Source organism: Grammomys surdaster, unplaced genomic scaffold (genome assembly GCF_004785775.1).
Source record: "Grammomys surdaster isolate TR1022 unplaced genomic scaffold, NIH_TR_1.0 125612, whole genome shotgun sequence".
Classification (NCBI taxonomy): Eukaryota; Metazoa; Chordata; class Mammalia; order Rodentia; family Muridae; genus Grammomys; species Grammomys surdaster.
Window position 1 is genome coordinate 179,443 of NW_021620455.1, and position 10,192 is coordinate 189,634.

Below are 10,192 nucleotides of genomic sequence, written 5' to 3' on the forward strand. Positions count from 1 at the left end.
AAGAATTTATGTGTCTTATACATTCAGGTCACAATCATTCAGAGGAGGAGCTGAAGCACAACTCAGAGCAGGCTGGCATTCCCACAGCAATCATCAGTAAAGACAATTCTCCACAATCCAGTCTGATGCAGCAATTGCTCAGTTGAGATTCCCTCTTCCTAGATGGCACTGCTTTGTGTCAAGTTGAAAATATCGACTAGCCAGGACAAAGGGATCTGGGATTCAGAGTTGTAGCTTCTACTTCTTTCTTATCTACATTCAGTTAGTCAGTGGTTGAAGAGTGTGTTTTCTCCCATGTCTTAAATCTAAATACCCCACGGATTGCCTAGAATTTGCAGCTAAAAGAATGTGCAGTTTCTGGTATTCATTGCTTGAGTTTAAAGCAAGCCTACTGTCATTTCCAATCCTAGGCAGTTTAGAGTCAGTTTGAGCAGAATGCATATGAAATTTTTATCAGAGAAATCATCTCTCTTTCAGAGGCAAATTTCATTGGTGTTACTAACTCTACATTTATAGGTCTTTAATTTATAAAGATCCCTAAAGGATTTCTTTCCTGCTAATTTTTAAATTTTCACCATAGGTTCTTCTTTGATGTGTAGTCGGTGGAGTCATGACTATGCAGAGGCTGTTCTCATTCTGACAAAAGTACATGGCTGGGTCAAGGCAGAGCCCACTGCAAAGACAGCCAGGAAGGCCAGTACCACCAGCAAACAGAACCCAGGACTGTGTGTGTTCCTAACATTAGCTAAAGAACACTACGAGGGAGCCCTGAGGGTGGGCTCACGGAGGAAGGAAGGCATCGAGGAAAAACCCAAGAAACAACGAGACAGCAGCCTGACCTTGGCATAAAGAAGCCAGAAGCTAAAGACAGTCTAGGTTCTGAAACAACAGTGTGAGGCTATAGGAAGAATTGCTATGAGATGTATCTAGGGCTGGCATTGGTACATTTAAAACACTTGAGCTTGTGCTCAAGACTGTATTTGTTATTACAGCTCATTACACACAGACTTCACTTCCTCTGAAATGGTGTGTCAGCTCCCATCTCTCGCAGGGACACTTCCAGGAATCCAGTGCTCACTGACCAGTCCCTGCATTCATCTAAGACAAATGAAAACTCTAAAAGCCTAGTGGAACTGTGAGCTCCTTCGAAGAACTGCTGTCCTGCCTGTGCACTATGAGTGTCTTAGATTCCATGTGGATGTCCCAGCTAATGGCTTCACCATTCATGCCAAAGTGACCAAAGCCAGCTACAGTCCTGAGGGCCTTTCCTACTTCCCTTAGTCCCCAAAGATCTCCACCTTGTTCCTGTGGAGAAAGTTGTAAGCTAACTTCACAGCCCACACAATGACCACATCCTTCCTTCCAGAAAGTGGCCTGTGACATATTACACTGTCAATAACAGACTCCTTTACAAGTTCCAGGCCATTAGAATGGCTGTGTCACCACAGCGTGCAAACATTAGCACATCAAAAACAGCCATCCATCAGAACAATGAGCCAATGATGCATGCTTGGGCATCCTAAGGCCCCAACATGACAAAGACTGCAAAAATTATCCACAGACATTTCCATTCAGACAGTGACAGCTGCACCTTGAGCCATGTGAGATTCCAATGGGCCTAAGTTTGAAAATTGTTATCCCTCTTGCTCAGCGTGTTTGTCCTCAGAACAGTACGTCCTCACTGGGCAGATGTGATACTCAAGAGCAATGCAATCTCAGTCACTGCTGTGAGGTGCAAAAGGCTACCAGGGCCTTGAGTCATAGGGAGAACATTCTGAGCAGGTTCTCAGCATGCAGAGCCTTCCCCACCTGAGCCTCACTGAGAGCTGTCTGGGTGTCCACTTAAGGCAATGTTGAGTCCCTGCAACCAAGGACATGAGTATTCCCATGGACATGACCTTGATGTCTTCCTGGCCTTTCTTGCTGATGGTTTCAATGTAGAAAAAAATTTCCTTCTTCCATGACAGAGCCCTCTGGAGGTCAGAGGAGATACACTGAGGCTTGTGTCAACTATAGAGAGTGGCTGCCTTCCCACCCCAATCCCAAAAGCTCCACAAGCTGTTTTATTCTATTGACACAGGTGGCATGGACTGGGCCCTGGTAAGCTGCATAATCCTTGGCAGGTGGTCATCTGTGCCCAGGCCTCTCCCTAAACCCAAGTTCTTACTTCTCTCTGAATTACCAAGACAGAGGGACACACCGACAAAGATTGACATACCTTCAAGCAGAACCTGGGATGCCACTGGGGTAATTCCCATGCTTCTAGTCAGTGAGTCTGACCACGGGGACGATATGCATCACAGACATCACAAGCGTGACTCTGGGCCACACATCTGCTCTGGGAACTGCTTCCCAATGCACAAACACACCAACTTGGAGAGCTTATTTTGCCAGTGAGTACAGAGGTCCCACATGATGCAGCCCCTGACCCAGGACCCACAGAATCATGAGTCTAACTCGCTCCTACTGGATTTTTGTTGGCTGGTTGAGGAAAAGGTTTAAGAAGAGAACCAAATGGCTCCAGCATGTTAGATTTGCCTCTACACGGCCCGGGTAAGCCATGGCTGATAGCAAAGTCCACAGAAGAGATATGAAACATCGTGTTACATCTAGAGTCATCAGCTAGGGCTGCAGACTAGAACCTAGAGAAGACAAATGTACCAATCTTGAAGGCACATCATTCTACCATGGGCAAGGATAGGGTGGGCACAGGCACACCACATGTATCAAAATCAACGGTTTCTGGGTCAGCAACTGAGAACACAGCGCCTCATGTCTGCTGGTTTGCTTCAGGTCAAGGATGCTTTTAACTCATTATAGGATCTAGTCACCATGTAAAAAGAGGATTTCATACCAACTCACAGCCATGAACAGTGGTGTCTCCATGACCTTGCATCAAAGGATTCTTAGGTTAGTTTTAAGACAAACCTCAGTCCTCTCGGCCTTGTGATGTGTTTCACCATTTATGTCTTTGCTTTACATCATCTTAATGAGATGAAGCGTCTTGAAGAATACATGACTCAGAGAAGTGCACCCTGGATCCTTTAAGGCCCAATGGCCCCATCATCGCTCAATGGAACTGTAGGTGTGTCAGACACAGGTGCCCACCTTCCAGAATGATGGCATGATCCGGAAAGTGATGGTGCTTCCAAGCCTTCCCTCAGAACCACTGAAACAGGAATTACAGCCATGGAAATCAGCATGCAGAAGAAGCGGGCTCTCTGCTCTGCAGAGCACTGAAGCCCATTCTCATTAGGCCGCCAACTGAAGAAGGTGGAAATAATCAGTGCAGCAGCTGGTGTGTGAGAGAGGGTGGGGGCAGCCCACAGATGCAATTCCAAGCTATTCAAGGTAAATTAGCCACATAGTAAATATATGTAATCAAAAATAATTATAGTTTAGAAGTTTAAAAGCACAGGCAACAAAAACTAGGTTCATTTTAAACAAAGAGGTATCCTGAGCTTGCCTGGGGCAGATGGACAGATAAAGAGCTGTATTTTCATGTTTGTCTAAAACTTACAAGGGAACAAAGCCTCCAGCTTCGAAATCAGGACATGGAAGCCAAACAGGAGACAGAGATTTTGTCATCTGCTAGTATCCATCAGCAGAGAGAAAGGAGGCCTGCTGTCAAGTTAGGTGGATTCTGGGCAGTGAGGATGACACACTTAGTATTCACCTGGCCATACATGACTGTCCTGTCTCTGGACAAGCTCTTTGGCCCTCACTGGCCATAGGTAGGTGTGGTACTTCATTCAAAGATATCATCAGTATCCACTGGGAGTGGTCAATGGCCAAAAGAAAGAGCCTTTCGGCAGAAGGGGTTTACTGCTGCAACTAAAACCAGGTTCAGTCTAACCCTATCCCAGCTCTTGAGCCCTGGAATCTCTCTCTCTCTCTCTCTCTCCCTCTCTCTCTCTCTCTCTCTCTCTTTCTCTCTCTCTCTCCTAAGCCTGTGAAGGAAGAGGTCTAGTCCTCACTGTCCTAAGAAGCTGCAAATAGGATGAACAGAGGACTCTCGGAATGCCATTAGGTAGGCAGAGGTAGAGGAACTCTGTCCCACCAGAGGCCTCATGCTGTGAGAGTGCACCCACCCAGCTACCCACTCAGGCAATGATACCTCCCAGGGGCTGTCCCCCCTAGAGCCATTGGGGGAAGCTCGTGTACATTGATGCCACTTATGAATCCATTGTATGGACTCAACCAAAGCACCAGGTAAGGTGAAATGTTTTTAGTTAGACTAGCTTCTGTCTCCATGAGTTGGCCATTTAAAGCTATATGGATGGCCATGATATAGATGTGAGGATGAAGGTCACATTTTTATGATCACAGAAAAGACTACCCACAACATTCATTAACATATCTGTCACTTAGGAGTGATGTCACCTTTTCTTTTTTTTAAATAGATAAAAAAATTTCTCAGTTTCCATTGAATATTTAAATTTTAATCTGAGTAATAATCTTCTAGCTGGATGATTTAACATAGCCTGGAAGCAACTGTTGAAGGCTGCTCTTGTTCAAAGCTTCCAGGCTTGCTAACCCAGCTCCTACCCTGATCCTACCCAGCCTCAGGAATCCTTCTTCCTCTTCCTCCTCCTCCTCTTCCTCCTCTTCTTCCTTCATCCTCTACTCCTCCTTTCTCTTCTTCCTCCTTGTTCTCCCCCTCTTCCTCCTAGCACCTGACTATGTTTGTCCCCTTCACCATATCTACAAGCTGACTCCAAGACAGGTAATATGGGTTTGCTGAGGCTTCCCTTCCTGTCAGTACAATTTATAAGTACAACTAAAGACTTTACAGAGCCACTTCTGAGCCCCAAGATTTCTTTGAAGCATGAGAGGAGTAGCCATCCTGGCTAGTCCCTGAGCTGAGTGATTTTTTAGCAGTATTTGCTATGATGATTAATGTTTACAGTCAACTCAAACTGGATTTGGAATCACCTAGAAGACACACTTTTGGACGTGTCTGTTAGAGTATCCCCACAGAGGTTTACTGACTCAGAGGGAAGACTTGTTCTGAATGTGGGCAGCACTATCCTATGGACTAGGGACCAAGATGATAAAATGGGATGAAAGGCAAAAGCCATCTGAGCCGCATGAATCATTCTGTCTGCTTCCTGACTCTGCTTCTGGACTCACAGTGACACTCTCCCCCTATGATGCCTTCCACTTCCCTATGGATTGTACCTTCAAAGTGTGAGGTGAAATAAACCTTCCTGCAAGTTGTTTTTGTCAGGTGTTTTGTAAAATAAATGAGGAAAGTAACCAACACTTGTCTGTGTCTCCTACTGGTAACATTCCAGGAGGGGCTGGCAAGATCCCAGCCACCTGCCAAACAGCCAGACAGCAGAGTGAATGGAAACTGCCTACCAAGATCCAGATACTCCTAGATAACTGTGAGGTCTCTGCTGGCTACCATCAGTCCAGTCACGACCTGGAAAGTCTCTGGTTGTTTGCAAGAAGTGTTGATGTCTGTGTTCTGGGGTCACATCTTCTGTGACCCCATAACACAGTAGAGCTAAATGCTGGGGACAATTGGGGTCCAGGGAAAGGATGCCTGTCTTAATCAGAGCATGTGAACCTAAAATACAAACTCAAATACTTCAATTGTGACCCCATTTAACCTGGCTGGGGTTAAATGCATTTCACTACTTAAGGAACCCTTTTATAATTAAACCATTTTGTAAAGAGGACAAGGCTCTCCTTGCTTAATTAAGCATCTGGTGTTAAGCATACCCATTTTGTGCCTGCCTGAGTCTGTGTTTGTGTCTGTGTATGCAGATGAGGTGGACATATGTGTGTACCCTGAGCTACACTCTTAAATATTGACCTTCATTTTCATTGGCACTTCTGAAATTGTGATTGTGAATGCTTAAACATATGATGGAGGAGAAACCCACTCACAAGGTACTTAACTATCATTTATGGATTCAGCCACTAACCCTGAAGTAACCCCTGTGTGGCCAGTGTGGCCAGAGATCAACAGTACTGACATCACTGAAAACAAGCTGAGACATAGCCCAAGACTACTGTGGGAAACTTCACCTTGATTACAGTGTGGCATTTTGGACAGTAATGAGCAGCTGCGTCAGGGGAGGAAACCAGTTCACAAAAGATACGCATAGGAAACCAGGCAACAGAGCCAAGCTTCTCACCCTGGAGAAGAATGGCCAAGATGGACAGCTGCCCAACAGACCCAGGATCAAGACCCTGCTCTCAGGCATCCCATTTGTGAAGTCATTACAGACCACCTGTGCATCTGAGACCAATGCCAGCACCTGCCACTCTACCACTGGACAATCGCCAATACTTTGGTCCACAGTCAAAACATGACCAAGAGTTTGGTAGTACAGGTCTGTCACCCTAGGAACTTAGTAGACTATGGCCTGTTTGGGCTACTGAGGGAGTTCAAGGCCAGCCTTGGAAACAAAGTGAAACCATGACTGGAAACAAGTTAAGAAGAGCTGGGGGGATCACTGAGTTGCCCAACATGCACAATCCCTACGTTCAATCCCCAGGACAGAAAACAAAACAAATAAACAACAACAATAACAAAAAAACCCACAACTACCACCACCACCACCAAAACCATAACAGCTGAGAAGTCCTGACAAAAGCTTTAAAATGTATGCTTTTCATTTTGTCTAAATTGAAGTATATAGAAGAATCAGTTTTCAAAGAGAAGCTGTCAGGTTTACACAGAGCCTGAACTTGGGGGTATACCAGCCTCAGAGTTGGTTGGCAGAAGCTGCTACCAAGAGTATTACTGTGCAAGGTATCTTGCTGTTGATGTGCAAAAATATCACACCAAAGGTGTCTTAAAAAGATGAAAGATTTGGTTTGGCTGATGGTTTCATTCCATGGTTGCTTAGGGTTGGTGGTTTTCAGGCTGCTGTTGAGGCAGAAGACCAAGCAGAAATCTGCAGGACACTGCTTCTCACCTCCTGGTGGCTAATTGGGGAGGGGTGGGAGAGGCAGACAAAGACAGGCTGTCTCCTTCATGGACTCACACTCATTGCCCTAGTCCCACCAAGAAGGTCCACTCTTAGTTTCTACCACTTCCCCCAAATGCCCTCAGTTGCAATTCTATGAGAGCTTTGTCAACAACCAAGAGTCCATGTAATCTACTCAGCTCCTGAAGGCAACCTCTGAAAACCCATGCCCTGGGGATCATGCTTCCAAATCAAATGTCCTTGGGAACATCTCAGGTTTAAATCCCAGCAAGCAGAAAAAGTCCCTTACCCCTATCCCACCTCTCTCCTTCCCTTCCTTCATTCACAAAGACAGGGCAGTGCAGCAACAGACCCTTGTGTGTAATGTTCCTGCTACATTACTTAAGCACAAGGTAGGTACCTTTGTGTGCTATCACGTGGCATAGCACTGTACAGCCTGGAGAGTTGCTTTTTCAAAAGCTTTACAGAGCAAAGACTTGTAAGAATCTCTCTCTCCTCTAATATAGGAGAGGCAAATTGATGATGACTTTAGCATCTACAAATCACCCAGAGGAAACGCCCTGTGCCTTCAGTTCTCTGAAGGAGAATCACAGTTGGGGACGCCAAGTGTCCCCAAGGCCAGGGATTCAGACTCCCCAAGAGTTTTGAGAGCCTTTTTCTGCTGACAGCAATGTCACAGCTTCTCCAACATGGAGTCATGAAATGATGGGAAGGAGGGGTGATTGTACTGGGGGAGGGATGGAATGAAGGAGAAATGGGGGAAGGGGGCAGGGTGGAAGAGGAAAAATTTTAGAGGAAGTGAGTTTGTATAGTGAAGGCTTGATTTCACAGTTACTGTTTCTATTGTTTGATTTTACTCTTACTGTGCTTTTTAACTCCTGAATTCCCTTTTGCTTGAGGTTAATTCAGTCATTACATACACATATGTACATGCATATACCTACACATATATAATTGTATAGTGTGTGTGTGCATGTGTGTGTGTGTGTGTGTGTCCCTATCTGGGTATACTCATGCATATATTTGCATGTGGAAGCCAGAGGCTGTGTCAGGTATCCTTCTCAATCCATCTCCACACTATTAAGATAGGATATCTCAGTGAACCCAGAAAGTCAATCAAGGCCAGCAAGATTCAAGAATGCTGCCGTCTCTCGACCTCTCCAGCTCTGGGACTAAAGGTGAAGAGTATGCTGTCATGTTTGGCTTTTACATGGCTGCTGGGGACATGAACTTGAGTCTTCATGCTTAAAAAACAAGCCTTCTTCTGAATAAGCCATCTCCACAACTCTCCACAACAGTTACATTTTGATAAATAAGATATAAATGCATATACACACTCAACTTGATTTTGCATTTCTCAGTCCTGGCTTTTGTGATTCTTTTCTTTCATTTTATCCATTTCCTTAGTTAATTTCTGCTTTTTATAGATAAGTTTATAATCCATCTAATGTTGCATTAAACATAAATTGTGATACTAACAACAATATGTTGAACAGCATTTGCCATTTTCATATGCATTAAACTTTTAGGGAATAGTTTTACCCTTTAAGTATCCCTGGCCACTGACCATCATGTCCTTTTATTCCTGTTTCCTGATCCCACCAGCCCTGACTCTGTACTCAGGAACCCACGCTGGCTGAAGCATACATTTGGGTAGCTTTGTAGCTTATTTGGCTACATTTATTCACATAATTTCATGGATCCTTGCTGTTATGAATGATAATTCTGATATTCACTAGGTCTGAGGCACACCAGTTTGAGAGTGGTGAACTGGAACACATCACCATGTCCTTTCTTGAGAGAGCCCTGCACAGCTGGATGGCGTCTGGCTTTCCCTAGTGAGGATGGGGAACCAAGACTGCTAACTTGGCCTTCACTGTCTCAGGAACAAGAGAATCCATTCAGGCCTTCTTGATCAAAGCTAAAGAAAGACCAAAGATGGGGAGGAAGTCACTGGGAAGCTCTACTGTTCCCCTGACTTGCCATTGTCACACTAAATAGGAGATGTTGAGCAAGATGGGGGTGGAGGTGTGTTGTTCCTGTAGGCCAGCATGGTTCACCATAGCAAGAGACCTGGTATGCAACACAGAGTGCTTGTGTTTGTACAAGTCAAACAGGTAGTGGCCAAGACCAGTTACACCTAAACCACCTCCAGGGAAGCCTGGTGCCTTTGTTGAAATGCCAACAAAGTTATACTCTAAGATCATTGCAATGGTACTAACCACATGACTAAACCATAGAGACACTAAACCTCAGAGAAAGTACTACAGACTATTTTAGAAACAGAGACCAGCAGAGAAGTGGCTCTCCTGCTTCTCAGATTGTGAGGCTGGGAGGCAGAACCTTTTTCTGGTCCCTTTTAAATATGTAAAGACATAGCACACCTTTTGAAGAGGCTTCATTTTGCACCTAATGAAAACCATATTTGCAATGTCTCCTGAAGATTCACAAACAAGGACAAAGTTGTGCATGTAGTATTTGCTCTGCCAAAATGTAAAAGTGAGGCTGTTAGGGCAAGGGGTTTTGCAATTGACATTTGAGAATTCTCACTTGAATAGAATCGGGTGAATTTCTATGCACCAATAAGGGAGACTCTCAAGAGAAGGGGAAGTTTCAAAAGCCATCAAAGGAGACATGACCCTATAGAGGCCAGCCAGCTATGCATGAGTCTGCAGCACAGACAGGGTCTAGCTGGCAAAGACTGAAGGAAGAGGTAAAGCTATCGGGGCTAGATATGGTCAGCTTGCAAGCCTTTCTCTGGGTCCTCCTGCTGCATGTGAAACTCATCAATGGAAAACACATTCATTTATTACTTTAAAGCAGCAGTTATGGGCTGGGGAGGGGGCTACGTCAGTAAAGTGCTTGCCAGGCAAGCGTGAGAACCTGAGTTTGATCCTTAGAACCCACACAAGAAAGTGTGGTGTGGTAGCATGTGTCTGTGACCCCAGAATGAGGAAAGTGGAAACAGGCAGAGCCCCAGGGCCTTACCAGATCAGGAAGTTCCAGTGAGAGATCTTGTCTCAGAGGAACAGTATTCTTAAGAAAGGAACACCTGAGGTTGACCTCTGGCCTCTATACATATACATATGCTCCCCCACATATAAGAATATGTGCACACATATAAAAACAGACACACATACAGAGAGAGAGAGAGAGAGAGAGAGAGAGAGAGAGAGAGAGAGAGGACGAAGAAGAAGAAGAAGAAGAAGAAGAAGAAGAAGAAGAAGAAGAAGAAGAAGAAGAAG

General features: G+C 44.9%; 1 protein-coding gene across 1 annotated transcript in view; it reads right to left on the reverse strand.

The window, feature by feature from the left end:
* Positions 1-10,192, reverse strand: part of Tcerg1l (transcription elongation regulator 1 like) — a 186,997-nt gene that overhangs the window by 112,341 nt on the left and 64,464 nt on the right. The gene's annotated exons all lie outside the window — the stretch shown is intronic.